This window comes from Mustela erminea, chromosome 5 (assembly GCF_009829155.1).
Source record: "Mustela erminea isolate mMusErm1 chromosome 5, mMusErm1.Pri, whole genome shotgun sequence".
In the NCBI taxonomy this organism is placed as follows: Eukaryota; Metazoa; Chordata; class Mammalia; order Carnivora; family Mustelidae; genus Mustela; species Mustela erminea.
Genome location: NC_045618.1, coordinates 89,249,901 through 89,275,326, shown reverse-complemented (window position 1 = coordinate 89,275,326; position 25,426 = coordinate 89,249,901). Strand labels below are relative to the sequence as shown.

The window sequence follows — 25,426 nt, the reverse complement described above, 5'->3', positions numbered from 1 at the left end:
TGTGCAGAAGCTTTTATCTTGATAAAGTCCCAGTAGTTCACTTTCACTTTTGTTTCCCTTGCCTCCAGAGAGAGTCTGGTAAGAAGTTGCTGTGGCCGAGGTCAAAGAGGTTGCTGCCTGTGCTCTCCTCTAGGATTTTGCTATGGTTTGTTGTTTCACCTGTATGTCTTCCATCCATTTTGAATTTATTTTTGTGTCTGGTGTAAGAAAGTAGTTCAAGTTCCTTCTTCTGCATGTGGCTGTCCAGTGTTCCCAACACCAGTTGTTGAAGAGACTGTCTTTTCCCTTGGATATTCCTTCCTGCTTTGTCAAAGATTATTTGACCATGGAGCTGTGGGTCCCTTTCTGGGTTCTCTATTCTGTTCCACTGATCTATGTGTCTGGACTTGTGCCAGTACCGTACTGTCTTGATGAATGCAGCTTTGGACTCTAGTTTGAAGTCCAGAATTACGGTATCTCCAGCTTTGCTTCTTTTCTTTTTGATGACTGCTTTGGCTATTTGGGGCCCGTTTTGGTTCCATGCAAATTTTAGGATTGTTGTAGCTCTCTGAATAATGCTGTTTGGGTATATATGGTATTTTGATAGGGATTGCATTAAACGTGTAGATTGTGGTGGGTAGTATACACATTTTAATAATGTTTGTTCTTCCAGTCCACGAGTATGGAGTATGGAATCTTCCCCCCATTTCTCTGTGTCCTCTTTAGTTGCTTTCCTAAGTGTTCTACAGTTTTCAGAGCACAGCTCTTCTACCTGTTTCATTAGGTTTATTCTTAGGTCTCTTACATTCTTTAGTGCAAATGCAAATGGGACTGATTCCTTGATTTCCTTTTCTGCTGCTTTGTTATTGGTGTGTAGAAATGTAACAGATTTCTGCACGTTGATTTTATATCCTGCAACTTTGCTGAATTCGTGTATCAGTTCTAGCAATTTTTTGGTAGCATCTTTCGGGATTTCTACGTAGAGTATCATGCTGTTTGGGAGTTGTGAAAGTTTGACTTCTTCCTTGCTGATTCGGATGCCTTTTATTTCCTTTTGTTGTCTGACTGCTGAGGCCAAGACTTCCAGAACTGTGTTAAATAGCGGTGGTGAGAGTGGACATCCCTGTCTTCTTCCTGGCCATAGAGGAAAAGCTCACAGTTTTCCCCCACTGGGGATGATATTAGCTGTGGGTCTTTCACATGTGGCCTTTATGATGTTGAGGTATGTTCCATCTACCCCTACTTTGGTGAGGGACTTTTAATCAAGAATGGATGCTGTGTTTTGTCAAATGCTTTTTCTGCATCTATTGGTAGGATCATATGGTTCTTATCCTTTCTTTTATTAACATGATGTATTATGTATTATGCTGACTGATTTGCAAACATTGAACCATCCCTACAACCCAGGAATAAATCTCACTTGATCGTGGCGAGTGATTCTTTAGCATACTGTTGGACTGGATTTTCTGATGTTATTGAGAAGTTTTGCATCCCTGTTCATCAGGGTTATTGGCTTGTAATTCTTGTTTCTCGTGGGGGTCTTTGTGTGGCTTTTAAATTGAGGTAATGGGAGCCTTGTAAGAGGAGTTTGGAAGTTTTCCTTCCATTTCTGTTTTTTGGAGCAGTTTGAGAAGCATAGGTATTAATTCTTCTTTAAATGTCTGATAGTATTCCTCTGGGAAACCGTCTTGCCCAGGACTTTTGTTTGTTGGGCGATTTTGGAGTATTGATTCAATTTCTTTGGTTATGGGTCTGTTCAAATTTTCTATTTCTTCCTGTTTCAGACTGGGTAGTTTGTACACTTCTAGGAATTTGTTCGGTTGTTTCACCTTGCCCAGTTTGTGGGCATATAATTTTCATAATATTCTCTTATAATTGTATTTGTGTGGTGTTAGTTGTTATTTCTCCTCTCTCATTTGTGATTTCCTCTATTTGGGTCCTTTCTCTTTTCTTTTTGTTAGTTTGGCTAGGGGGTTATCAATTTCATTAAGCCTTTCAAAGAACCAGGTCTTGCTTTTGTTGATCTGTTCTACTGGATTTGTTTCTGTATTATTATTTTTCTGCCATGATGTTTATTATTTCTCTTCTTCTGATGCCTTTAGAGCTTATTTGCTGTTTTCTAGCTTCTTTATGTGTAGTTAGGTTGCGTATTTGAGACTTTTCTTGCTTCTTGAGGTAGGTCTGTATTGCAATATTCTTCCCTCTGACTGCCTCTACTGCATCCCAAATGTTTTGGGACTATCGTGTTTTCATTTTCATTTGCTTCCATGTATTTATTTCTTAATTTCCTGGTTAATCCATCTCTCTTTAGTAGGATGTTCTTTAATACCCATGTATGTGAGGTCTTTCCAAATTTTTTTGTGGTTGACTTCAAGTTTTGTAGCATTGTGGTATGATCTCAATCTTTTTGTACTTGTTGATGGCTAATTTGTGGCCAGTATGTATTGTAATCCAGAGATTGTTCCATGTGTGCTGAAAGAGTATGTGTTCCACCGCTTTAGGATATAATACTCTGAATATATCTGTTAAGTCCATCTGGTACAGTGTGCCATTCAAAGCCATTGTTTCCCTATTGATTTTCTGCTTAGATGATCTATCCATTGCCGATAGTAGGGTGTTAAAATGCCCTACTATTATTGTAATATTATTAATGAGGTTTTTTTTTTAATGGTTGATTTACATATTGGGGGACTCCCAAGTTGGGAGCACAAATATTTACAATTGTTAGATCTTCTTGATGGATAGATCCCTTAATGATGATATAATGTCTTCCTTCATGTCTTGTTACAGTCTTAGCTTTTTTTTTTCTCTCTGAAGTATTTATTTATTTATTTGAGAGAGAGAGACACACACAAAGAGGAGCCGGGGTGGGGGGGTGCAGAGGGAAAGAGAGAAGCATGCTCCCCACTGAGCAGGGCGCCTGAAGCAGGGCTCAATCCTGGGACTCCAGGATCATGACCTGAGCTGAAGGCAGACACTTAACCAACTGAGGCACCCAGGTATAGTCTTGTTACAGTCTTTGGTTTAAAATCTAGTTTGTCTAATATACATATGGCTATTCCAACTCTCTTTTGGTGTCCATCAGCCTGATAGATGGTTTCCAATCCCTCACTTTCAATCTGCAAATGTGTTTAGGTCTACTATGAATCTCTTGGCGGGGGAAAAGAGGGGCTGGTTAGCTCAGTTGGTTAAGCATGGCTTAAGTGTCTTTGGCTCATCATGATCATGGAAATCCAGGATTGAGCCCCATGTCAGGCTCCCCTTTTCCACAGGGAGTCTGCTTTTCCCTCTCCCTCTGCCCATTCCCACTTGTGTTCTCTCTTGCTCACTCACTCAAAGAAATAAAATATTTAAAATAAAATAAAATGAGTCTCTTGTAGGTAGCCTATAGATTTTTAAAATCCATCCTAATACCCTATGTCTTTTTGTTGGCATAGTTAATCCAATTATATTCACAGTGATTAATGATAGATATGAATTTAGTGTCATTGTGTTACCTATAAAGCTGGTGTCTCTGATGATGTTCTGTGCTCCTTTCTAGTCTTTGTTTCATTTGGTCTTTCCCCCCACCCCACCCCACCACCCCCCGCCAAGAGGCCCCTTTAATATTTTTTAGGGCTGGTTCAGTGGTCACAACCTCTTTTAGTTTTTGTTTGTCCTGGAAACTCTTTATCTCTCCTTCCATTCTGAATGACAGCCTTGCAGGATAAAGTATTCTTGCCTGTGTATGTTCCCCATTCAGCACATTGAACATATCACGACACTGTCTCCTGGCCTGCCAACTTTCTGTGGACAAATCTGCCACAAACCTTATCTATCTTCCCTTGTAGGTTAAGGACTTTTGTTTTCCCTTCCTGGTTTCAAGATTCTTTCCTGTCCATGTACTTTGTAATTTTGACTGTGATATGTCTGGGTGATGGCTAGCTCTTGTTGAATTTAAAGGGAATTCTCTGTGCTTCTTGGATTCCAAGGTCTGTTTCCTTCCCCATATTACAGAAGTTCCTTCCCCACATTAGTGAGGCTGTAATTTGCTCAAATAAGTTTCTGCTCCTTTTTCTTCTTCTTCTGGGAGTCCTATGATAAAAATGTTATTGTACTTTAAGGAGTTGCTGAGTTCCCTCAATCTACATGTGGGATTGAATACCTTTCTTTATCTCTTTTTTTCAGCTCCATTATTTTCCATAATTTTAACTTCTGTATCACTGACTCCTTCCTATACTTCATCCATTCTGTCATGGAATCCTTTGTTTTGCATCTCAGTTACAGCATTTCTTTTTTTAATTTCAGCCTCACTAGTTTTTAGTTCTTTTATCTCTGTAGTAAGGGATTCTCTAATGTCTTCTATGCTTTTCTCAAGCTCAGCTAATATCCCTATGACTACTGATTAAATTCTGTTTGAGACATCTTATTTGTATCTGTATTGATTAAATCCCTGACTGTGACTTCTTCCTGTTCTTTCCTTTGGGGTGAATTCCTCCATCTTGTCATTTTGTCTAGGTCACTGTTTGTGTGTGATTAAGAAAGCCTGCTGTATGCCTGCCCCTAAGAGTAATGGTTATATTAAAAAGATTAAAAAACAAAAACAAAAACCAGGAAGCTAGATCCTTGGTCTGTTTTGGTCTGCTTGTTAAACAAAAGAACAAAAGAAAACAAACAAAAAAGCTAGATCCTATTTCCCTTAGAGCTGAAGCTTTGCAGCACTCTACGGTAAGTAGAAATAGTGCGTGCAAGGGGTTTGTGCTGGTCTTCTGGGGGAGGAGCCTCCTGAGTTGAATCTCAGGTGGACTTGCTCTAGTGGAGATGAATCTGCAGGGTGCAGTGGGGCGGGGCTTGGGTGAGTGACTCCAGTCGTCCCTGGGAAGGCACTGTGTTGCTCTCTGAGGCTCCCTGGTCATTGCTCATGGATGGTGGGGAAAATGGCATCACCCCATTCTCTCCTCCCCAGAGCAAGGAGTTTGTGTCCACCACTCTTCAGGAAGTCGTCAAAGAGGAAACAATCACGCCTCTTGTGTCCCAGGCTTCCATCAGATTCCTGGCATTACCCTATGTCCCAACTGTCTGCCTGCCAGGTGGCACAATACTCCTGTGTTTTATCTAAGATGTGCAGTTGGGTTTCAAAACCAAAGAACCATGAACCCATGTCACAAAGACCTGCATTGATCCTCCAAGGAAAGGTCTTGCTGCAGTTTTGCCATTTATCAGTTTGTCCCAGAAAAGCAAGAACACAGCCACGCAGCGGTTCAGTCTATGGCAAAGCATAGCAATAAGCTGACACCAAGGCTTGCTGCCCTCAGCTGGTATCTTTGTTCCTATGGTAGGCATGTTGGTGCTTCCAGTTCTTCTCTTCCAAGAGAGGCCATGCCACCAGCCCCAAATCCACCCCAAGAAAGGGTACTTTTCTCCCCATGCAACCCAGGGCTTTCTCAGACCATGCTGCCTGCTCCCAAGTCTCTGTCCTCCTTTCCTGCAAAAGCACCACTTAGCTCACCAGGCACAAACCCATGGCTCAGACTTATAAAACTTCATACTTTGCACTCCATTGCTTATAACTTGCAGTAGGCAGCTCCTCTCTTTTTCCAAGTCAATGGTTTTGGGGAAATTTTACTTGTGCAATTCCCGGCCTGCTGCTTCACTCTCCCTCTCACTCCTCTCTCTACAATCAAGGCTCCCTACCCTCCACAGCACCTGTAGTTTTCTCCCCCAAACCAACTCTCCACAATCTCCATCTTCCATGAAGTGGATGTTTTTCTACTTGTAGATGTGCAGTTTTGTTTTCTCAATCCTCAGATTGATTTCTTGGGTATTCAAAATGACTTGATATTTATCTAGCTGGGTTCAAGGGATGACTCAAATGCAGGGTCCGCCTACTCCTCTGCCATCTTAACTCCTTTCCAATCACCCCTTTTGACACATGTTCTTCATTTACTAAGTACTTACTGTGTATCCAGCAACACTAAACACTGAGGATAGAGATATGCATAACACTGAACCCAAAAAATTCATAATCTAGTTATCAAAACAATAACAAATTGCTCAGTGCATGCAACAATAGAAAAATATATATAGTAATGAAATGGTCAGGAAGATATAAATAACTATCTTGGAAGGGTGAGAGTAGACAAAAGCTTCACAAGAAAGTGAAACTGATAGTTGTTAGTGTATAGAAAAGCAATTAAGTTCTGTATTTTGATTTTGTACCATGCACTTTATGAAATCTGTTTATTCTAATGGTTTCAGAATGGTATCTTTAGGCTTCCTATATATGTCATCTGCAAAAAAAAAAAAGTAATTTACTAGTCCCTTTTCAATTCAGATTATTTTATTTCTTTTTCTAGTTTAATTGCTCTGGCTATAAATTCCAGTACTATGTTGAATAAAAAGCAGCAAAAATGGGTACCTTTGTCTTGCCCAATCTTAGAGGAAAATTTTTCAGTTTTTTACTACTATGTATAATGTTAGCTTTCAAGCTTGTAATATACGGTCTTTGTTATGTTGAGATACCTCCATGCTACACCCAATGTGTTGAGTTTATATGGTGAAAGGATGTTGAATTTTATCAAAAGATTTTTCTGCATCTATTGAGATATTATATGAGTTCCATCCTTCATTTTTAAAGTGGTGTCTAACATTAATTAATTTGTGGATGTGGAACCATCACAGCATCAACAGAGTAAGCCCCACATGATCACAATGTATAATACTTTTAATGTATTGTTGAATTTAGTGATTAAATGAAATGATAACGTTTCATTGAGGATTTTTTCCATCTATACTGATCAGAGAAAATAGTCTATAATATTCTTTTATTGTAGTATCATCATCCACCTTTGATATAAGTTAATACTGACCTATTAAGATGAATTTCGAAGTGTTCCCCCCCGCCATTTCTTGAAAGAGTTTGAGAAGGATGGGTATTAATTCTTTACATGTTTGGTAGAATTCACCAATAAGCCATCTGGTCCTGAACTTTTGTTTGTTGAGAGGTTTTAGATTACTGCCTCCATTTTATTTCTGCAATCATTCTATTCAGATTTTCTATTTCTTCATGATTCAGTATTGATAGGTTGTATGTTTCTAGAAATTTATCTATTTATCTGCTTCTTTCAGTTTGTTGGGGTAAAACTGTTGGTAGGGTTCTTTTTTTTTTTTTAAGATTTTATTTATTTATTTGACAGGCAGAGATCACAAGTATGTGGAGATGCAGGCAGAGAGAGAGGAGGAAGCAGACTCTCTGCTGAGCAGAGAGCCCGATGCGGGGCTCGATCCCAGGACCCTGGGATCATGACCTGAGCTGAAGGCAGAGGCTTTAACCCACTGAGCCACCCAGGTGCCCCCCTGTTGGTAGGGTTCTTTTATGATCCTTTGTATTCTATGTATCAGTTGTTATGTCTCCTCTTTCATTGCTGATTGAGTCTTTTTTTCTTGATGAGTATAGACAAAGGTTTGTCTATTTTATCTTTTCAAAAATCAGCTCTTACATTGATCTCTTATATGTTTTCAGTATTTCACATATTTCCATTCTAATATTTACTATTTCCATACTTCTAGTAACTTTGGGCTTAGTTTATTCCTTGGGTATTAAAGTAGGCTGTTAGAGAGCTCTTTCCTTCATGTTTGCGTTTATCACTCCTAAAACTATTTTCAGTACCTCTCAGAACTACTCTCTTAGAAGTACTTTTGTGGCATCCCATGTTTTGGTATGTTGTTTCCTTTTTCATTGTCTTGGGTATTTTTTTTTTAATTTCTCCTTTGATTTCTTTCACCTATTTGTTCTTCAGAATCATACTGTAATATCCAAATACTTATAAATTTCCCAATCTTTTTATTATAATTGATTCCTACTTTCATACTACTGTGGCCAAAAAAGATGCTTGATATGATTTCAATCTTCTTAAATGTATTAAGATTTGTTTGTTGCCTAATGTGATCTATCATGGAGAGTCTTCCTAGTGCACTTGAAAAGAAGGTGTATTCTGCTGCTTTGGATAAAATGTTCTGTATATGTTTATTAGGTCCATCTTTTCTAATATGTCATTTAAATCCAAGTTTCCTTATTAATTTTTCTGTCTGGACAATATATCTATTGTTGAAAGTGGGATGCTGAAGTCCCCTTCTATTATTGTATTGCTGTCTATTTCTCCTTTCAGACCTGTTAATATTTCCTTCACATATTTAGGTACTCCTATACTGGGTGCATAGTATTTACAGATGTTATACATACTCTTGATGAACTGACTCCTTTATTATAATATTGACTTTTCACTCCCAGTTTGACAGAGTGGTCTCACATAGATGAAGCTTGTCAATCAATTCAGCCCAACCTCCTGTCACTTTTATGACTGCCCAAGCCATCACCTCTGTTCTTAGCAGCTTCCAGTAGGTGAGGGTATGCAAGACCCATCTGTGTCACAAAGGAGAGGACTACAGTCAGCACTTTGATGCAGGCTGATTACAATCTTGACCTTCAGGCAGCAACTATACACGTATATAGTTCAGCCCCTTTCAGGGAGAACCTGGGTAATGGGCATTTTTTTCCTGCCCCCTATATGCCAAGCACAGGTTTACGGCCAGAGAAGGGGTGTTTCTGCACCCACGTAAAAAACGCTTGTTAGCTTTAATACTATGTGATTCATGCACACAACCCTGTTGGCCATCAGAGCCAGGTGGCTTGGGGACCCATCCCTCAGGCTATAGCCACAAAAGCTGGGGGTTCATACATGTGTACAAGCTTCTTCCAGGGAGATCTTGGCAACTAAGTTTTACTGTTGTAGCAAACTGGATGGAGAAGGCCATGGAAATTTCCAATAGCCTCCCTAGTCTTTAGAGGGTATCACAGCCAGCCACTAGATATATACTAAATGAATAAACTAGACCCTCAGAACACCGGGGTGGCTCATTAAGCATCTGCCTTCCACTGAGGTCATGATCCCGAGGTCCTGGGATCAGCCCTGTGTCAGGCTCCCTCCTCAGTGCAGAGTCTGCTCCTCCCTCTCCCTCTGCCCCTACCCCCAGCACCATTACTGGTGCATGCTTTCTCTCAAACATATAAAATCTTAAAAAAAAAAAAAAAAAAGGTCAGAACCTCAAATAATATCATGTATAGCCAGACCCTTTTCAGGGAAAGACTACAAGACAGGCACTTTTTCCTTCTCCCTCTACTCTGAGCCTAGGGAGGCAGTTGTGTCAAGTGGACACACACCCACTAAGAACCTCTTTGTGTGCAATAGTTTTGTGGGTCTTGTATATGCAAGTCCTGTTGGCTTTCAGATACAGATGTCTTGAATCTGCTAGTTTCTGCACATTAGATATAAAAGCCACCTCTCCCAATTTGACAGAGTGGTCTCATGTGGATGAACTTCATCAATCAGTTTAGTCCAAGCTCCTGGTCATCTCTCAAACCTTTAGGATTATCCAAGCCACCTTTGCTCCTAGTGGCTCCCAGTAAGCAAGGGTATGCAAGATCCATCTTTGTCACAAAGAGGATGATTGCAGTCAGTGTCTCAGCTGCAAGTCATAAGTTGGGGTGCTAGATGTATAGTCCAAAATTCTAGCCCCCCAAAGAGAAACTGGGATTTGGGGCTTCCCTCTCAATTTTATGACACTCTAAAGGGATATGGTTTATGGTGTGTCTCAGCCTTTCCTACCCTCTAGGTATTTTCTCTTCTGCCCAATATGTGGAGTTGGCTCAACTAGCATTTGGATTTCTTTCAGAGGTTACTTCTCTCAGTATAGCTGCACATTTAATGCATCCATGAAAGGATGGACATTCAGGAACCTCCTACACTGCCACTTTGGTCAAATCTCCAGATGCTGGCTATTTCTACTAGACACTGTGGAATGGCTCACTCAGTACATGTTCTAACATGTTCTTCTAGTACTGGGGGTAAAAAGCTTAAAAACTGGGGGGGAGGAGTCAAGATGGCAGAGAAGTAGCAGGCTGAGACTACTTCAGATAGCAGGAGATCAGCTAGATAGCTTATCTAAAGATTGCAAACACCTATAAATCCAACTGCAGATTGAAGAGAAGAAGAACAGCAATTCTAGAAACAGAAAATCAACCACTTTCTGAAAGGTAGGACTGGCGAAGAAGTGAATCCAAGGTGAAGGGAAGATAGACCCTGGAGGGAGGGGCCGGCTCCCGGCAAGCGGCAGAGCAACAGAGCACAAAATCAGGGCTTTTAAAAGTCTGTTCCGCTGAGGGACAACGCTCCAGAGGCTGAACCAGGGTGAAGCCCATGCGGGGTGTGTGGCCTCAGGTCCCACAGGGTCACAGAAGGACTGGGGGTGTCTGAGTGTCACAGAGCTTGCGGGTATTGGAACGGGAAAGCCGGCTACAGAGACAGAGCCAACAGTAAGCTCACAGCTCGGGGTTACCTTGAACCGGTCACAGGCTTGGTGAGCTCGGAGTGCAGCCAGAGGCCATGGAGACGGGAGTAATTGGGCGCTGTTCTCTGAGGGCGCACTGAGGAGTGGGGCTCCGGGCTCTTGGCTCCTCCGGGCTGTAGACCGGGTGGCTGCCATTTTCATTCCTGTCCTCCGGAACTCTACGGAAAGCGCTCAGGGAATAAAAGCTCCCGAAAACAAACCCGAGCGGATTACTCAGCCGGGCCCCTGATAAGGGCGGTGCAATTCCGCCTGGGGCAAGAACACTTGAGAATCACTACAACAGGCCCCTCCCCCAGAAGATCAACAAGAAATCCAGCTAGGACCAAGTTCACCTACCAAGGAGTGCAGTTTCAATACCAAGGAGAGCAGCGGAATTCCAGAGGAGGAGAAAGCAAAGCACGGAACTCATAGCTTTCTCCCCATGATTCTTTAGTCATGCAGTTAATTTTTTTTTCTTTTTCAATCTTTTTTTCTCTTCTTCTGCTAAATTTTTTTTAACTTTTACCCTTTTCTTTTTTAATGTTTTTTTAAATAGTTTATCTAATATATATATATTTTCTTTTTTATACTTTTTCATTATTCATTTTCTTTTTTTAATTGTTTCTTTTCTTTTTCTTTTTTTTCTTTCTGAATGTCTTTTTATCCCCTTTCTTCCCCCTCATGATTTGGGAACTCTTCTCATTTGGTTAAAGCATATTCTCCTTTATTTCCTATTCCTATATTTGCCACCCTTTTAGTATTTTACTTGCTCCTTTATATACTCTTATCTGCACAAAATGACAGGCAGAAAAATTCACCACAAAAAAAAAGAACAAGAGGCAGTACCGAAGGCTAGGGACCTAATCAATACAGACATTGGTAATATGTCAGACCTAGAGTTCAGAATGACGATTCTCAAGGTTCTAGCCGGGCTCGAAAAAGGCATGGAAGATATTAGAGAAATCAACTCGGGAGATATAAAAGCCCTTTCTTGAGAAACAAAAGAACTAAAATCTAACCAAGTTGAAATCAAAAAAGCTATTAATGAGGTGCAATAAAAAATGGAGGCTCTCACTACTAGGATAAATGAGGCAGAAGAAAGAATTAGCGATATAGAAGACCAAATGACAGAGAATAAAGAAGCTGAGCAAAAGAGGGACAAACAGCTACTGGACCACGAGGGGGGAATTCAAGAGATAAGTGACACCATAAGACGAAACAACATTAGAATAATTGGGATTCCAGAAGAAGAAGAGAGAGAGGGGGGAGCAGAAGGTATAATGGAGAGAATTATTGGAGAGAATTTCCCCAATATGGCAAAGGGAAAGAGCATCAAAATTCAGGAGGTTCAGAGAACGTCCCTCAAAATCAATAAGAATAGGTCCATACCCCATCACCTAATAGTAAAATTTACAAGTCTTAGTGACAAAGAGAAAATCCTGAAAGCAGCCTGGGAAAAGAAGTCTGTAACATACAATGGTAAAAATATTAGATTGGCAGCAGACTTATCCACAGAGACCTGGCAGGCCAGAAAGAGCTGGCATGTTATATTCAGAGCACTAAACAAGAAAAACATGCAACCAAGAATACCATATCCAGCTAGGTTATCATTGAAAATAGAAGGAGAGAATAAAATCTTCCAGGACAAACAAAAACTGAAAGAATTTGCAAACACCAAACCAGCTCTACAGGAAATATTGAAAGGGGTCCTCTAAGCAAAGAGAGAGCCTAAAAGTAGTTGATCAGAAAGGAGCAGAGACAATATACAGTAACAGTCTCCTTACAGGCAATACAATGGCACCAAATTCATCTGTCTCAATAGTTACCCTGAATGTTCATGGGCTCAATGCCCCAATCAAAAGACACAGGGTATCAGAATGGATAAAAAAAAAAAAAACCATCTATATGTTGCCTCCAAGAAACTCATTTTAAACCCAAAGACACCTCCAGATTTAAAGTGAAGGGGTGGAAAAGAATTTACCATGCTAATGGACATCAGAAGAAAGCAGGAGTGGCAACCCTTATATCAGATCAATTAGATTTTAAGCCAAAGACTATAATAAGAGATGAGGAAGGACACTATATCATACTCAAAGGATCTATCCAACAAGAAGATCTAACAATTTTAAATATCTATGCCCCCAATGTGGGAGCAACCAACTATATAAACCAATTAATAACAAAATCAAAGAAACACATCAACAATAATACAATAATAGTAGGGGACTTTAACACTCCCCTCACTGAAATGGACAGATCATCCAAGCAAAAGATCAACAAGGACATAAAGGCCTTAAATGACACACTGGACCAGATGGACATCACAGATATATTCAGAACATTTCATCCGAAAGCAACAGAATACACATTCTTCTCTAGGGAACATGGAACATTCTCTAGAATAGATCACATCCTCGGTCCTAAATCAGGCCTCAGCTGGGATCAAAAGATTGGGATCATTCCCTACATATTTTCAGACCACAATGCTCTGAAGCTGGAACTCAATCACAAGAGGAAATTTGTAAAGAACTCAAATACATGGAGACTAAACAGCATCCTTCTAAAGAATGAATGGGTCAACCAGGAAGTGAAAGAAGAATTAAAAAAATTCATGGTAACAAATGATAATGAAAACACAACGTTTCAAAATCTGTGGGACACAACAAAGGCAGTCCTGAGAGGAAAATATATAGCGGTACAAGCCTTTCTCAAGAAAGAAGAAAGGTCTCAAGTACACAACCTAACTCTACACCTAAAGGAGCTGGAGAAAGAACAAGAAAGAAACCCTAAACCCAGCAGGAGAGAGAAATCATAAAGATCAGAGCAGAAATCAATGAAATAGAAACCAAAAAAACAATAGAACAAATCAATGAAACTAGGAGCTGGTTCTTTGAAAGAATTAATAAGATTGATAAACCCCTGGCCAGACTTATCAAAAAGAAAAGAGAAAGGACCCAAATAAGTAAAATCATGAATGAAAGAGGAGAGATCACAACTAACACCAAAGAAATATAGACAATTAGAAGAACATACTATGAGCAACTCTACGCCAACAAATTTGACAATCTGGAAGAAATGGATGCATTCCTAGAGACATAGAAACTACCACAACTGAACCAAAAAGAAATAGCCTGAACAGACCCATAACCAGCAAGGAGATTGAAATAGTCCTCAAAAATCTCCGAACAAACAAAAGCCCAGGGCCAGACGGCTTCCTGGGGAAATTCTACCAAACAATTAAAGAAGAACTAATTCCTATTCTTCTGAAACTGTTCCAAAAAATAGAAATGGAAGGAAAACTTCCAAACTCATTTTATGAGGCCAGCATCACCTTGATCCCAAAACCAGACAAGGATCCCATCAAAAAAGAGAACTACAGACCAATATCCTTGATGAACACAGATGCGAAAATTCTCACCAAAACACTAGCCAATAGGATTCAACAGTACATTAAAAGGATTATTCACCACAACCAAGTGGGACTTATTCCAGAGCTGCAAGGTTGGTTCAACATCCACAAATCAATCAATGTGATACAACACATTAATAAAAGAAAGAACAAGAACCATATGATACTCTCAATAGATGCTGAAAAAGCATTTGACAAAGTACAGCATCCCTTCCTGATCAAAACTCTTCAAAGTGTAGGGATAGAGGGCACATACCTCAATATTATCAAAGCCATCTATGAAAAACCCACCACAAATATCATTCTCAATGGAGAAAAACTGAAAGCTTTTCCACTAAGGTCAAGAACACGGCAGGGATATCCATTATCACACTGCTATTCAATGTAGTACCAGAAGTCCTAGTCTCAGCAATCAGACAACAAAAGGAAATTAAAGGCATCCAAATCGGCAAAGAAGAAGTCAAACTACCGCTCTTCGCAGATGATATGATACTATATGTGGAAAACCCAAAAGACTCCACTCCAAAACTGCTAGAACTTGTACAGGAATTCAGTAAAGTGTCAGGATATAAAATCAATGCACAGAAATCAGTTGCATTTCTCTACACCAACAACAAGACAGAAGAAAGAGAAATTAAGGAGTCAATCCCATTTTTAGTTAAACCCCAAACCATAAGATACCTAGGAATAAACCTAGCCAAAGAGGCAAAGAATCTATACTCAGAAAACTATAAAGTACTCATGAAAGAAATTGAGGAAGATACAAAGAAATGGAAAAATGTTCCATGCTCCTGGATTGGAAGAATAAATATTGTGAAAATGTCTATGCTACCTAAAGCAATCTACACATTTAATGCAATTCCTATCAAAGTACCATCCATCTTTTTCAAAGAAATGGAACAAATAATCCTAAAATTTATATGGAACCAGAAAAGACCTCGAATAGCCAAAGGAACATTGAAAAAGAAAGCCAAAGTTGGTGGCATCACAATTCCGGACTTCAAGCTCTATTACAAAGCTGTCATCATCAAGACAGTATGGTACTGGCACAGAAACAGACACATAGATCAATGGAACAGAATAGAGAGCCCAGAAATAGACCCTCAACTCTATGGTCAACTAATCTTTGACAAAGCAGGAAAGAATGTCCAATGGAAAAAAGACAGCCTCTTCAATAAATGGTGTTGGGAAAATTGGACAGCCATGTGCAGAAAAATGAAATTGGACCGTTTCCTTACAGCACACACGAAAATAGACTCAAAATGGATGAAGGACCTCAATGTGAGAAAGGAATCCATCAAAATCCTTGAGGAGAACACAGGCAGCAACCTCGTCAACCTCAGCAGCAACATCTTCCTAGGAACATCGCCAAAGGCAAGGGAAGCAAGGGCAAAAATGAACTATTGGGATTTCATCAAGATCAAAAGCTTTTGCACAGCGAAGGAAACAGTTAACAAAACCAAAAGACAACTGACAGAATGGGAGAAGATATTTGCAAACGACATATCAGATAAAGGGCTATTGTCCAAAATCTATAAAGAACTTAGCAAATTCAACACCCAAAGAACAAATAATCCAATCAAGAAATGGGCAGAAGACATGAACAGACATTTCTGCAAAGAAAACATCCAGATGGCCAACAGACACATGAAAAAGTGCTCCATATCACTCGGCATGAGGGAAATACAAATCAAAACCACAATGAGATATCACCTCACACCAGTCAGAATGGCTAAAATGAACAAGTCAGGAAATGACAGGTGCTGGTGAGGATGTGGAGAAAGGGGAACCGTCTACACTGTTGGTGGGAATGCAAGCTGGTGCAACCACTCTGGAAAACAGCATGGAGGTTCCTCAAAATGTTGAAAATAGAACTACCCTAAGATCCAGCAATAGCACTACTGGGTATTTACCCTAAAGATACAAACGTAGTGATCTGAAGGGGCACGTGCACCCGAATGTTTATAGCAGCAATGTCCACAATAGCCAAACTATGGAAAGAACCTAGATGTCCATCAACAGATGAATGGATAAAGAAGATGTGGTATATATACACAATGGAATATTATGCAGCCATCAAAAGAAATGAAATCTTGCCATTTTCGACGACGTGGATGGAACTAGAGGGTATCATGCTTAGCAAAGTAAGTCAAACGGAGAAAGACAACTATCATATGATCTCCCTGATATGAGGAAGTGGAGATACAACATGGGGGGTTAAGGGGGTAGGAGAAGAATCAATGAAACAAGATGGGATTGGGAGGGAGACAAACCATAAGTGACTCTTAATCTCACAAAACAAACTGAGGGTTGCTGGGTGGAGGGGGGTTGGAAGGAGGGGGGTTGGAAGACGGGGGGTGGGGTTATGGACATTGGGGAGGGTATGTGCTATGGTGAGTGCTGTAAAGTGTGTAAACCTGGCAAATCACAGACCTATACCCCTGGGGATAAAAATATATGTTTATAAAAAAAATTATATATATATAAAAAAAAAGCTTAAAAACTATTGCCCAATCTCTTACACCTAGAGTCCTAGATTTTATGTAAGTTCCTACAATAAGATGTTAACCTTAGACTTTGGCATCCACTTGCACTGGTGATTTGAAACAGCAGTGGTGTAGACTGGGACGGCCGATGTAAAGCAGCTTCCTAAGCTGGTGGCTATTTTTTGTTCATAGCAGAAACCCTGGAGCAGATAGTTGTAGTGGTGTCTTTCTGATTATTACAGCATTCCAACTGTAACAAAGGCAACAATCCCTCTTCACCCAATGTGGGTCTGGGAACCATTCCTGGAAGTTCAAACTACAATCTGTAAACCACTTAATACTCTGTGATTAATCTCTTTCTGCTTAAACTACTTAGAGTGAATTTTTATTCTCCACAATGAACACCAACCAAAATACTATTGTTATTCCTTCTGGAGAAAATTTCCATCTGGGAAGAAAATGATTTGTGACCAATACAGCAATTCAGAGACAGAATTCATCGGTGTATTTGACTTCACATCAGTGAAGTGGGAAACACACTCATAAACAAAGAATGGTGAGTCTGAATTCCTTGACTATAGCATGTTTTTTGTTTTGTTTTGTTTTGTTGTTTTTAAGATTTTATTTATTTGACATACAGAAGTCACAGGTAGGCAGAAAGGCAGGCAGAGAGAGAGAGGAGGAAGCAGGCTCCCCACCGAGCAGGGAGCCTAATGCGGGGGCTCAATCCCAGGACCTTGAGATCATGACCTGAGCTGAAGGCAGAGGCTTTAACCCACTGAGCCACCCAGGCACCCCTATAGCTTAGTTTAATAAAATAACTTGCTACTGTTTTTTTGCTCTATATTCTTTGTTTTTATATTTCATTTATTTATTTGACAGAAAGAGATCACAAGCAGGCAGAGAGGCAGGCAGAGAGAGGAAGGGAAGCAGGCTCCCTGCTGAGCACAGAGCCTGATGTGGGGCTCAATCCCAGGACCCTGAGATCATGACCTGAGCCGAAGGCAGAGGCCTCAACCCACTGAACCACCCAGGTGCCCCTCTGTATTCTTTCCTATAAGCATGTATTAGGATTGTTCCATATAAGCACCTTCAAGGAGCAGTAACTACTCATCTGCATGCACCAGCAGAACCTGGAAAGGTCAAGCCCTGAGTCTGAACTCCCCAGAGGAGCCATAAGAGAACTCAGAAACCAGGTCTCTTTATTGCTGGGACTTCAATGCTGTTCTGTCAGAATTTAGCTGCCCTTCTTTCTTCACCTCTGTGCCCCTGAAAAGCTCTCAGTATCACCTTCTCTACCTTTAACCCTACTTCAGTAGTGACGGATGAATAGCTGAGGAAGATGTGTGACACTTCCTGTAGCTTTGGCTTCATGATCATTTTCCAGGTGAACAAGCTATAGCTATAAAATAGACCCAGTAAATTTTTGTAGCAGATACTCAGGAGACAGCAAATATTTATTGAGTGCCAAAGATAATAAAGCATTCCAGGTAGTTGAGATAGGTAGAGAGAGAGAAAGACCTAGTTCTGGCTCTTAATTCACAGGTACTGCCCATTTTGCTTCTGACTGTTTCTGCTTACGTATAATGTCACTGTGATCAAACTGAAACATGAGGCACAGATGCAGACCTTAATCTGAGATGTTTCTACATGACAAAATAAAACTCAGCTAAAATCTCTTTTACTATAAGGAATTTCTTCCCAATAGTTTACGCAAACCTAGAAAAGTCTAGAGTTTAACCATTTTAATCCCTAATATGTAGAAAGACTAACAACCAAATAAATTCTCTATGGAAATTTTCTGCATCTTGACAGGGGTTTGGGTGACCCTGGCTTTTGCATCAGTCAAAATATTTCTAATGGTATGCTTAAGATTTGATACCACTGTGATGTAAATTTACCCCCCACACACACACAATTTGAAAATAAATAGTAAACTCCAGTTAATTACATGCATGCTAAAATGTCTAGGAATGAGTATACTTATAGTCACCACTTAACTTTGATATGCATCAAAAAATAAGATGGATGGGTAGAAGGCAAATATAACACCATGTTAAGAATGATAGAATCCAGGTAAACAGATTCTTTCAAATTTTATGTTGAAAATTTTCATGGAAGTTTGGTAACGGGGAGGGAATGGTCCCCTATACCAAACCAATCACAATTTGTAAACTGGTACCAATCCCTGGACTACACTGAGTTGCACAGTTAAACCTATGAGGGGAAAAAAAACCCAGCAGAAAATAATACAAATATAATAGATCATGGAAAGAATAGATTTATTTTCTAGGCACATGGAAGATGGAGAGAGAAACTCATTTAATAACACCCTGCTAAGGAAAAACCTGCAACCACCAGCTGAAAACCCTGATGGAAGTTTTTACAAAAATATCTGCAGGGTGGTTTTTTTTGTTGTTTTGTTTTGTTTTTTAAACTTAAAAACAGATTGTTTGGCTTTCTATTTCAGGGTAATAAACTACCACTACTGCCTTCAAGGGAGGGGGACCCCACAGAGTGAAGGGCCCTTTACTACAGAGCACCTTGGTAGGTTTGGAGGTAGCAGTTAGATAGGAAGAGAAAAGGTGAGAGAGGGAAGAGAAAAGGGACAGAGAAATATGAAGGATGAGACATATGAAAAGATGGAGTCAGAGAAAAGAATTTGAAGTTCCAAAACCAAGAATGAAAAAAGAGGAACCCACAAGATAAAGGCTGAAACAAATGAATCCAGTAAAACCTCATGGTGGTAGGTGGCCAAAGGACATTTTGAGACCTGAGAAGCTGTCTGACTCATTTGAGGTTGTTTGCATTGCTGCTATATAAAGTCTGCTTGCTATCCTTTCTTCCAAATCTTCACTAAAGGCTCTTATACTCATGAATGTTTAATGTGAATAGGCTTTTAGGCAGGGAGCTCAGTTTTGTTTCTGGGTCAATGGAGTGCAGAAATCTTGAGGAGGGCTTCAGATTCCCACAAGCCTTGGAATGAGAGGTGTCTAAGTCAATTTTACAGAAATCTCTAGGGCTCAGGATGAATGGGAAGAGGGGAGAGAAGACACTGCCTTATTAAGAAAAGCTGGCCTGCAGAGAAAAAAATTTCAAACTCACTTTTTCTCATCCATTTTTAACCCAGAATACCGTCATTACCAGGTTTGGAAATTCAGGAATCATTTTCAACTTTTGGTGATCAGCTTTTTTTCATAGGGTAACACTGCCACCTACTGGTGACTAAAAAAATCTTTTATAATATAGTTTTACACTTGGAAACAGAACTGGAGAACTTTTGTCTTCATTTACTGACAAATTCTTCCTTTGTGCTGGAACCCAAACTTGTATCAGTTCTTTGTCCTCAAAGATCTTATATCATCTACTGGAAACTTAATAAAAATATCTTCTTACCTTTCAGGATTCAGGCATCATGTCAGGCATCATGTCATAAGGAAATATTTCTTGACAGCAGGTTCCCATCCTACTCCTTCCCTTGGGCTCTACTCCATCCTGTACACATTTCTTTCATAACACATACTATATACTACTGTACTTATTTTATTACAATTGTCTGTCTCCAAGATCAGACCATAAGCTCCTTAAAATTCAGATACTGTATCCTTTCCACATATATATTCCCAGCACCTGAAACTGAACCCGGACCTTACAGTTAATAAATACATGATAAATGAATAAATTATTGACAATCAAAAAGCATAGGCAAGACAAGCAGCACACTATAAAACTTTTATTAATTCAAAACAATTTTAAATAAATATTTAACTCCGGATGTGCACATTATGTACTTCTTTGTGTATGTGGTATCTTTTACCTTGTCCAGAAAACCCCTCCATTTTACAGAATCCATATACATGAAATGAGTAGAATAAAGAATATAAAGTTAACTTATCAGATAATTTTCCCACCAGCCTATAATCCATAAACTCTTAATTATCACAGGATAATTTAAAACAAGATACCAGTGGGTTCTGTCATCAGCTCTTAAGAAAACCAAGTAAGAAGAAACATTCAGAGTAAATAAATTTTATCTGATAAGGAGTCAACACTGCTAAGGTATAAAGGAATCTGAAACGTATTCTACCTGAATAGTCTATATTAATTACAAAGCCCAGGATCACAGAGTTCAGTTTGAGATCTAGTAGGATTCTCCTATCAATTCTAGGGAACTCCAGAGCACCCAGGTCTCTCTCTGGAAATTAATTTCCCTATGAGGAAGGATTATTGGACCTCAACTAAGCCTCCTTCCTAAGGAGGAAGCACCACTTCCTAAGAGTTAACAACATTTCAGGTCCTCTTTAACTATATGCTACATAACATTACTTCACACCAAGAGATTTTCTTTTTTCTTTTTTTTTTTTTTAATTTATTTGACAGACAGAGATCACAAGCAGGCAGAGAGAGAGGAAGGAAAGCAGGCTCCTCGCTGAGCAGAGAGGCCGATGCGGGGCTCCATCCCAGGACCCTGGGACCATGACCAGAGCCGAAAGCAGAAGCTTCAACCCATTGAGCCACCCAGGCGCCCCCAAGGGATTTTCTTTATAGCAAAGGATATAAGCAAAGACCATGGGATCCACTGGTCCTATTCACATACTGCAACATTCAAAAGCTGCCAGACTAAGAGCAATGAAGAGCATTCTAAAGGTATGACTGAAGCACCCCTTTGGAAATACCATGTGGATACTATCCACCCTCCTCCAGGATACAGTTACACTCTAAATCAATGACCATTGATCATTGATGCTGTATCTGTAATAAGTAAAATACGTACGGCCAGGAAACAAAGCGGGAAAGTAGGAATGGCCTCACTTGCCATCATTCAAGTGACCCATTTAGCAATTTATATTTCCCTTCCCAGCAATGTTAGGTTCTATGAACCTATAGGTCCTGTTCTTACCAAGGAACATAGCCCATTAAGCTTTAAGTTACAACAGCCACCTGATCACTTCAAGCACCTTGGGCCAAGAGACCAGAGAAAAGGAAAAAAGCCACCAATCTGGGAGGAGCACCTGACTTTCAAGATCAGAAAGGCATAGACTTCTGTATTTTTATCAGCCAGGGAAATATATTTTTATCACCCAGATGAGAAACGTGTTTGTCATATGAAGAATACATATGAAAGGGGTCTCTTTATACTCTTTTGCCTAATTTTGACAACAAACAGACAAATAAAACAGCCACAGTGAGCATGGTGACTAGGCTTCAGAACCTCTCAGATATGACGGACTCAGTGACCTCAGGCAATCTGCCTAGAAGAGCAGAGGTGTTAGGCAAAGGTAAGAGAAAATCTAGAATAACAAAAGGATATAATGAATTATTAGTTGTGGCCCCAAGACCAGTGGTCTCAAGAAACACTGGAGTTAAGGAATTAAGTCCTACTTACCTACCACTCCTATTTCCAGAAAAAGACCAACCTTAATTCTAGAGGAGCTATCCCCAGATGGGGTAAACTTAACATATGAAGCAAAGAGATGATAATGGAAATTGTCAGGATGCACTATCCAGGACTTTTTTTTTTTTAAGATTTTATTTATTTGACAGAGAGAGACACAGCGAGAAAGGGAACACAAGCAGGAGGAGTGGGAGAGGGAGAAGCAGACTTCTCGTCAAGCAGGGAGCCCACTGTGGGGCTTAATCCCAGGACCCTGGGATCATGACCCAAGCCGAAGGCAGATGCTAAACAACTGAGTGACCCAGGCGCCCCTATCCAGGACTTTCTCAAGGACCAAGGCACTCTTCCCCAGGTATGAAAATACTGTATGCAGCAGTTCCTAACTAGCTTCTCCCCAGGATTGTTCTCAATTGAAGGGAGCTTCCTCACCCAAGGTTATGCACCCTTTCCAAAGGAAGCCCACATCAAATAAACAGACCATGAGAGGTATAAGGGTCAACCCCCTGTGCCTCAATTCAGAATTCTGAAGGGCCATCTCAGGTCCAGAGTTTCACATTTAGAAGATGAACTGCATCACAGTTCAACTTCTTTCTTCCAGACCTGCCTTATTCACTCCCTTATGGGTATTTTTCCTTAAAGTACTCCCCCACAGATCTGCATGCACTCTTCCCTTTTGACATGAGCAACTCCTTGACATATGGCATGTTAAAACAATGCAGGCTCACCTTCTGCTTTTCCTGCTCTCGAATTAGTCATTTCTAAAGAAGTAGTATTCCTGAATTAGAAGAAAAAGAATGTAAGAGAAATTGGTGAATCTAGGTAAAAGCCTTTCAAACTTCTATCTTAAAAATCTTCAAGTTGGAAGCTAGAGAAATCTGAATACTTCTTTTGAACTTACAGTAAGCATTTTCCAACAGTCTGTCATTATTAAGTGAGATTGAACCATATATATATGTATATGTATATATACACACACACACACTGTCAACTTTGTTGCTTACCACTATTTCCTCTCTTTTTTATCTTCTCATATCCTACGGTTACTATTCACTTTTGTTAGGGTAACTCCTCAAGACTTCCCTAATTTCTGAATCCTTGCATATCTGTAAATATCTCTCTCCCTAACAAGTAACTGACAGTTTAGTCCACTATAGGATTCATGGGTTGTAGTTCCCTCACCACTCCTATCAGCTTCTAGTCTACAAAGCTGCATACAGGAAACTCCATCTCGGTCTGAATTTTTTTTCCTTTGTGAGTAACACGGTTTTGTGTTTTCATTTTAAAATCTAGAATCCAATTAAGATTTTATCATTATCCTTGGAGTTTGAAAATTTCCCAGGTATATAACTAATACCAGTTTTTCTTATTAACCCTAATTAAAACTCAAGTTGGCATGAGGAAATGGGTTACCCTCCAAGATGCAAACTTGGGTCTTTCTTCTGATACAAGGTCTTACTATTTTCTTTTTTTTTTTTTTTATTTTTGTGGAACTCCTTCTATTATATCTTTTGGATCTATCAAGTCTGTTTTCTCTCATTATTTCCTTTTAATTTAGGTTTTTGGGGATTTTATTTTTTACAGAGTTACACATGTGTATCGCTTAAAACTTTAAAAGACTTGTTATAAAAAAAATTAGGCCCCACACATTTCAAATTGCTCACTCCTGAAACAACTGCCTTCAACCCTTTCTGCTGGGCTTTGATATTTAACCCCACTCTCTAAGTAACATTCTTATAATCTTATATTCTTAATGACTTCTAATTATAGGCATTAATACCTACTAATAATATTTATTACAAAAGATGAGAATTTAGCTCTCTTTCACATATAACCACCATTCTCACCACACACACACATGCACATAGTTCCTTGTCCTTCCAAAACTCTATCATAATGATAGATAAAAATCCATCTTTTTTCCTATTCAATCTCTCCTCCTGCTGCCCCTGCCACTAACCAGCCATTCTCGAGGCCTGTGGTAACAATAGCAGATTCAATGCAATAGGATCCATAGCCATTGTTTAAATTAATATCCATTGTTTATAATGACTACGTAAATACTACTGATACAGTATTTAACAACAGTTTACTACATAAAGTTTACTACAATTATTTTCTCTAGTTAAGAATTATCTTTTTTTCAAGTTTTGCTTTTCTGTATATTTAATATTTATCCATGATCTCTAAAACTTATGTAAATCTTGTCTCAATACACTCAAATCCATTAGGTATTTTATAAATTTCATCTTCTTAAAGAAGTCTTTCCTTGAGTCTTCTGACCTGTTTCAATCTAAATTGGTTTATCCACAGGCCTGCTGCAGAGCTGTCATTTGTTGTCTCTCTTCACCAACACTCAGTAAATTCCTTTGCCTCTCTTTCCTCTTAGATACTGTTTCTTTTTTTTTTTTTTTTAAGATTTTACTTATTTATTTGACAGAGAGAGATCACACATAGGCAGAGAGAGAGGAGGAAGCAGGCTCCCTGCTGAGCAGAGAGCCCGATGTGGGACTCGATCCCAGGACCCTGAGATCATGACCTGAGCCGAAGGCAGCGGCTTAACCCACTGAGCCACCCAGGCACCCTTAGATACTGTTTCTTATGTTTTGTTTTCTTGTCCCTTGGTTTATGTCATTATTTTGATAATGCACAAGTTCCAGTAATTTCCATAGAAACAGTGTGTGAAAATTGAGTCTTTAACTCAATGTCTTTGTCCTAATTCATTTTTTTGGTGTGTATTTGTTCTTAGTTTTCAGATATTTCTTCCTCTTGATTTTTCCAAAAGACTAATTCAGGCAGATCTCCAGAGTAACTTTTCCTTAAATTCATCTACCGATGAATTATTGATGGTTAGTTTTATATGTAAACTTGAGTGGCCATGGGGTGCCTACATTAAACATTATTTCTGAGTGCATCTGTGAGAGCTGTTTCCAGAGATTAGCATCTGAATTACAGGTGGACTCATGGGATTGCTTGCTTTCCTCAGTGTGAAAGGAAATCATCCAATCTATTGAGGGTCTAGACAGAATAAAAGATGGAGGAAGGAGGAATTTGCCCCTTTTTTCTTGCTTCATCATTTGAACTGAGACCTCTCATCTCATCTTCTCCGGACTCTGGACTGGGATATACACCACTGGCTCCTCTGGTTCTCAGGCCTTCGAATTTGGAATGGATTACTCCACCGGCTTTCCTGGGCCTCCAGCTTCAGACAGCAGATCGTGGGATTTCTCAGCCTCCACAGATTCTGTTTCTCTGGAGAACCCTGACTACGACAGATTTTTGGAACCAAGAGTAGGGTGCTGCTATAACAAATGCCTAAAAATAAGGAAGTGACTTTCATACTGGATAATGAGTAGTGGCAGAAATGTTTAGAAGTGCAATCTCAAAATATGAGCATTAAAGGGTAATTCTGGTAAGGACCCAGAAAGAAAAGAGGAGAGCTGGAGATAAAACCTCAGTCATCTTAGAAAATATTTAAATAATCCTGAATGAATGCTGGTAAAAATATGGACCACAAAGCCCACTATGATTGGGTTTCAGATGGGAATGAGGAATTTATCATTGGAAACTGAAGAAAATATGGTCCTTATTATAAAGTGACAAAGAACTTGGCTGAATTGTGTTCACGTTTTGGTGTTCTGTGGAAGGCAGAACTTGCAAGCAATGAAATTAGATATTTAGCTGAGGAGATCTCTAAGCAGAGTACTGAAGGAGTGGCCTGGCTCCTGACCACTTACAGTAAAATGTTGAGAAGAAAAAAATGATTGGAAGACAGAATTATTAAGCAAAATGAAA

General features: G+C 39.6%; 1 long non-coding RNA gene across 5 annotated transcripts in view; it reads right to left on the bottom strand.

Moving 5' to 3' along the window:
- The window catches only part of LOC116591315, an 86,407-nt gene that overhangs the window by 26,165 nt on the left and 34,816 nt on the right, over window positions 1-25,426 (bottom strand). For 2 of the 5 annotated variants that reach the window (XR_004285943.1, XR_004285940.1), the window contains one exon: window positions 21,885-22,409. The exons of 1 other annotated variant lie outside the window; for it this stretch is intronic. This is a non-coding gene — a long non-coding RNA (uncharacterized LOC116591315). Of the gene's footprint in view, window positions 1-19,635; window positions 19,876-21,884; window positions 22,410-25,426 lie in introns of those variants that run through there. 2 more of the 5 variants (XR_004285942.1, XR_004285941.1) reach the window with 2 other exon arrangements.